Genomic DNA, 5983 nt, shown 5'->3' with positions numbered 1-5983 from the left:
GACAGGAGAACTCCAGATGGTCTCCCAGTCTGTCTTCTGCCTTGTGGATAAAAATGGGCTCATTACACTTCTCTGTTAGAAAGTCTCTTTAAAGAAGGCTTTCAAAGGTAAATCATCTCTTGGTGTCATGGGGACATCTTCCTCTTGCCTTTTGCTTGCCTGCCTCTGCTCTCTAGCCTGCTCTGGGACTGTTTGCCATGGCTGGGCAGGTGTCGGAGCTCCTCTCAGAGGCTGTCAGCTCCGTTTCCTGACTGTCTGTGGCTTTTGCTGTTACGTGACAGGAGGTTCTGCCTTCTGATGTACGTGCTGTGGGTACTGCTCTGCTGTACTGTTAACCTCTTGCTGACCTAGGAAATAAGGGAACTGAAATCAAGAATTGATAGTATTGTGGTTTCAGAGTACACAAAAAGCCCTTTTGTGGAAATGTGAGCATTTCCCCACAGTTCTTCTGAAGGTCAAACACAAAGCAGAAGAGACATACGAAAGTGAAGCTTGCATGTAGATTGCTGCTGAGCATGAAATTCTGCAGAGCGTCTGCCTACGTGCACTGTCCTTGTCCTTTACCTTTAGGTTGTGCTACTGAACTCTCCAGGCAGCTCTGAGCTCGTGTGAAGCTCTGAGAGTATCCTGGAGGCTGCTTCTGTCTAAGGATTTCGGAGCTGCTCTTGCATTTGGGTCACTCCAGAAGGTCACAGAGGTCCGGGCTGGGCAAGGACATGCAATGTGCTGTAACTCTGGACTGTAGAAATGGAGAATTGCATGCAGCAGGGAACTGCAACCATTTTCCTGAAGTGCATCACAGCTCAACTCAGAGATTGTCTCCTAGTCCCTCTCCCCTTCTCTACACAACTGGGCAGAACATCTCCCATCACGCTGGTGTTTTTAATATTACCTGGGCAACTGGAACCTTGCTTTACATTGGATTACATTGTATTTTTAGTTTATTTTAATGCAATTTAGCAGCTAGAAACAAAGAGGAAATTTAATATCAGTCAGACCTCTGCAGACTGCTAGTAAGTACTCCATGGACCACAGCATGGGAGACGCATTAATATTGCATTTACTGTATATCATGCCTTGTGTCTGAGAATTTAAAATCCCTTTGCATGCAGTTAAACTAATCACTTCTCATTTCACTAAAGAATATCACTTTGATCACAGCTGATTCGCAATTAAGTGCTGAACCTAAATGAGTGGATGGGGCTGACCTAGGCAAAAGACTTGAAAAGCAAGGAGGGAAGCCCAGCAAACAGGAGTTTGTGTGGAAGTTGTCCTTGGTGAGAAAAAAAAAGAAGTCCTTGTTCCTGGGGTAAGGAACATTGTCTTTCTTTTTGTCTGTTGCTTGGTGGTTTGTAAGGTCTGTGGTTTAGTTGGAGCTTGTAGCTTACAGAGTCTGCTTGGGAGTGGGACAGGGGCCTTGAAGTAGATGGACAGTTACCTGGTGAACCTAAATAAGGGGACAGGCTGCCCTAAGTAAAAGCCTTAAGCAGTCAAGCAGCCAGCAAACAGTTTTGTGTGGCATTTGGGGGCATTTGTTTTATTTCTCCTTCTTGAATGGTAGAGGCAAAGGAAAGAAGATAATGATGGTGATGGAGGTAGTAGTGCAAGTGAACCCAAGCATGGAAGAGAGCGAAGAAGCAAAAACCTGGAGGATGTACATTATCCTTGTGCAGGAACCTGATGGAGGAGGTATGTATGCAAGGCAAGAAGTGCTGTCTGACACAAGTCATGGATGAGACGATGCAGGGACTTGAGAGAATGTTCTATGGTGATTTGAGGAAATGATGGAGGACAGGGGAGATGAGGCTGCATGGACAGTCCAAGACCCTGCAGAACATGAGGATGGGAAGGGCAGACCCTTGGACAAGGAAAACAGCTTGTGGGAGCATGTGGTTATAAGAACTAGGCTTGTCCTTTACCTTTACCAAAGACTCACTACACTAACAAGAGGTGCTGCTATTTGGGGGATCAGACTTTTGAAAGAACTGGCATATTAAATTGCAGGTGAGGTAGCAAGTATCTTTTATATAGCTATCAAATCAGGCAGAGAGCCTTCTGATTGAAAACAGCAAAGGGAGTATGTATAGTTAAGAAGGGGAGAAAAGTATCCTAGGCAACTGCAGGCTCATGAATCTGATTTAAGTCATGTATAACATTTTAGAACAAAATTTGAAGGGAGGAATAATTAAAGGAGATGGAGGGAAATGGAATTATGGGATAAATGTGCAACTTGAGCTTAGAACAAATAGTTTGTGCCAGACTAAACTGATATCCTTCTTTCATAAGGACTAATTTTTCTAGGCAAAGGAGATACAGTAAATATTGTCTATTTAGACTTGAGTCAAGGATTGAATATGGTGCCACCGGGGTAGTTATTAGTTATGCCAGGGAAGATGTGGATTAGATGAACTGGCAGAATGGGAAGGAAACTGGTAATTGGGATGAGAACACTGGATTATGTTGAAAGATAAAATATAAGCCTGGAAGGAGGTCACTAGTGAAATTGTTCAAGAACTGGTCTGGTGAGTAGTGCTGTTTACCAGTAAGATCTTCATTAGTGATCTTGCTGCAAAAACGAGGTGTCCGCTAATAAAATATGCTGGTGGCACAAATTTGAGAGAAATCATGAACACAAAGGAGTCTTGGATTATTATATAGAGAGAACTAGATGACCTTGAGAACTGCAAAAGTAGAAATGTGATGAAATTTAATAGCACAGAGTGGGAAGTCCTGTACTTAGGACACAGATGTGCTGGTTCAGTGGTGCTCAACCTTTCAGCTCCGCAAGCTGGATGACTGGCATCGGATCACTCCATGGGCCAGATCCCTTGAAGATTTGGCATGCAGGATTAAGCCCTGTATACCCAGATTGAACCTCACACCACTTTGGCCCAGCCCTACATGCCCAGAGCAGGCCTCACACCAATCCAGCCCTGTGTACCTGATCTAGAGTGCAGGGCCACACTATCTGGCCCACCAGACTCCCCATAGCTCTGGCAACTTGGCAGTAGGACAGCAGTAATGAATGTAGCCACCATTCCCCCATCACCAAATTTTAAGACCGGTGGAGAGCCCGGCAGGCTGGATGACATCGCCTATGGGCCAGGGGTTCAGCACCTCTGTGCCAGTTGATCACAGAATGACTGGTGCTGTCAGTTGGATGTAGCTATTAGAAATGCAAATGGTGCCCTAGGATGTTTTAATAGAGATGGAGAAGGACGTGGCCCAACTGTTCTTGGAATACTGCGTACAGATCTGGTCACCCACATTCAAGAAAGATTAATTCTAACAGCAGGTGCAGTGACAGGTAATCGGGAGGATTGCAAGCCTATCTTCTGAGAAAAGACTGGAAAAGCCAACTTTGGTCAGCTTAGCAAAAGGAAGGCTGAGAGGGAATCTGATCACTGTTTATAACTACCATATTTTCTCACATTCAACTGCCCCTTTTCCAAAAAGCAACTGCTGGTGATTGGAGTGCACATTACATGTGAGAAATATGGTAAGAACAGTTTCTGCAGCTTGCCAGACAACAGCAAAAGTGAAGGCTGCAAGGATCCACAGGGAACAGGACAGTGAGCAGTCTTGGCTCCTTTATCCCCTGCTCCTCAGTTACTTACATGGGAAATCGTTTTTCCCTTCATTCTGCCTTTCAAAAAACAAATTGTATATCTCATTTTAGGGCATGTTACATGCACGATAGTACAATGTATCTCTGGGATAACTACCAGCAAGGAAGGCTATTGTTGGCAGAAAAACAAATGGGTTTAAACTAACCAGAGATATAATTTAGGCTAGACCAGCAGAGCACTGAGGATTGGGACAGACTTTGATTGGAGCAACCACTCATCAGATGGAACTAGATCAGTTTTGTGGAAGGATATCATGACACGGTTACCTGTGCTGTCTGGGGACTGGACTCAGTAGTCCTGGAGTTCCCTTCTGGCTCTATGTTCCTGTCTTCAAAGGACTGCCTAGTTACTTATGGATAAAAGGGCATTGGAGGGCACATTTTTGCCTACTGAGCCAAATCCTTGGATGATCTAAAATGCTGAAACCTTTTTGTAGAGTGATGGCAACAAGACAAGAACTCAGACCAGATATAGCATTAGAGAGACCACAGTGTTGGACCGAGGAGCTTGAAAAACCCTGACAGTTAATGGTAACAGCTAAAGCAAAACAGCTACCTAGCAACAACGCCTGACAAGGCAAAGAATTCCTAGTTGCCTAGTTGACCAGCCATGAAAAAAATCCTAAAGCATAGATGGTAGGAGGACTCATGGTTGGAAATTGTGCTTTGGAAGACACAGAAAACCTGAATTTCCAAGCAGGAAGGTCATGTGATCATGCCTTGTCTGACGTACAGCTTTGGCTGAATCTAAGATGGGTGTACCCAAATGTTTGGCACCCAGAATTTAGGTAAACGTTTCAAAAGAGTTTTGCATCCAGCTTTCCTGTCCTCGGTAAAATCTGACCACCTAACTCCAGTGGCTAAAAGAGTTTTGGAAATCCAGTCTCAGATGCGAGCCTTGAGCCTTCAGGCTGTTGTATCTTTACAAATCTTTTTATGTTGACTGCTGCTTAAGATGAGTTGGTGGTGTGAGACACTGACGCCCAGGACAGATTGAATTTTATTAGCAGATGTTTAGGATTGTGAATCCAAAAAGATGACAAAGCCAGTAGGGAAATACAAATTGCCCAAGCGAGGGACTAACATGAGAGGGATGGGGGTGAGGAGGGGAACGCAACTAGGTTACAGAAAATACAATGTTAGCCAACTAACCCCAGGGGCTCTACAGGAGCCCTCTGTCCATAGCCAATAGCAAGAATTAGGAGAGTCTCTTAAATAAGTCCTTTTGTCATGCATTCAAATTTTGGGCAACATGACTGTTTAAATGACCCAGACAAGCTTTTATAACAAAGTCATATTTAACAGGAGATGAGGAAAAGAAGTGGCCTTCAAGTTCAACTCTTTTTTTCCTTTGTGATTCAACAAGCTCTGTTTCTGTTTCAGGAAACAAAAAGGCAAAAGCCACGAGGGAAGGTTTAACTGTGGATCACTCGGCTCTCAGCAGGTGGCCTTGCCAAACATGAAGATCTCGTTCTGAAGAATGTGAGAGAAGTGGATTCTGCTTGTGAGCATCTCATAGCCTCTTTAAATCAAGTGTTTCTTGTGTCAGCTACCCACCACGTCAAGGAATCGGACATAAGCAGCATTCTTTCCCAGACTGGAAATCTATGTTCTCTGCTCCCTCTCTCGGGGTGAGCCATGGCTTTTTCAAAAAGCATCTCCTCTGAGCAAGAGGTTCATCTTCATGGTCTATGAAGAGAAAGTATAATTGCTTTGGAGGGCTCTGCACATCTCCAAGGCCTGGTCCCAACATTAATGATTAGAGGAAGGATTCCCTGTGATGTCCACTTAAAACATGCACTGCTGAGACCATCGCAGGGGAGCAGTGTGAAAAGGGATAGGACAGACCTATCTAGTCTTGTTACTGCAAGGAAAAGCTGCTCACCTGTAAGACAAGGAGGAGAGCATGTCCCTCTGATGGAGCAACTCTTCTGGAACATTTCCTGCCTCTTGCACATCCTGTCATGCGTCACCCACAACGACTTTTCATCCCCAGTGAACCAGGCCCTTCAAACCCCTCTTTAAGACCTACTTCCATGAGGCCCATAGAAAGAAATAGCAAAGATATTATTTGAGGAACAAATGCATCTGCCTCTAGGCTAATGGCCCTCACCAGAGATCTGCCTTGTTACCTACCACTGGATAGACAAACTGGTGCAAATCCTTGCTTGAAACTTGAGCTGACAGATCATGGTGCAACGGGGGTTCATTCCTGTGCAGCATCCTCAGGGCAGGCAAAACTGAGGTCCCTGAGGGAACTTCCTTTTCCTGTCTCTACAGTGAAAGCTCTGCCAGGCAGCAATTATCTTGAGACTGTTGCCATGCTAACCTGGTGATTAGAGCACTCTTCTGGGA

At 44.7% G+C, this 5983-nt stretch overlaps 1 long non-coding RNA gene across 1 annotated transcript; it reads left to right on the top strand.

Moving 5' to 3' along the window:
- The first annotated feature begins 360 nt into the window (after positions 1-360).
- On the top strand, positions 361-5516 carry LOC102384166. Its single transcript, XR_323156.2, has 3 exons — positions 361-1309; positions 1562-1689; positions 5012-5516. It is a non-coding gene; the product is annotated as an uncharacterized LOC102384166 (long non-coding RNA).
- The last annotated feature ends 467 nt before the right edge of the window (positions 5517-5983 follow it).

Source organism: Alligator sinensis, unplaced genomic scaffold, assembly GCF_000455745.1.
Source record: "Alligator sinensis unplaced genomic scaffold, ASM45574v1 scaffold85_1, whole genome shotgun sequence".
NCBI classification, from domain to species: Eukaryota; Metazoa; Chordata; order Crocodylia; family Alligatoridae; genus Alligator; species Alligator sinensis.
The sequence above is the reverse complement of the archived record's forward strand: the minus strand, read 5'-3'. Positions and strand labels throughout refer to the sequence as shown.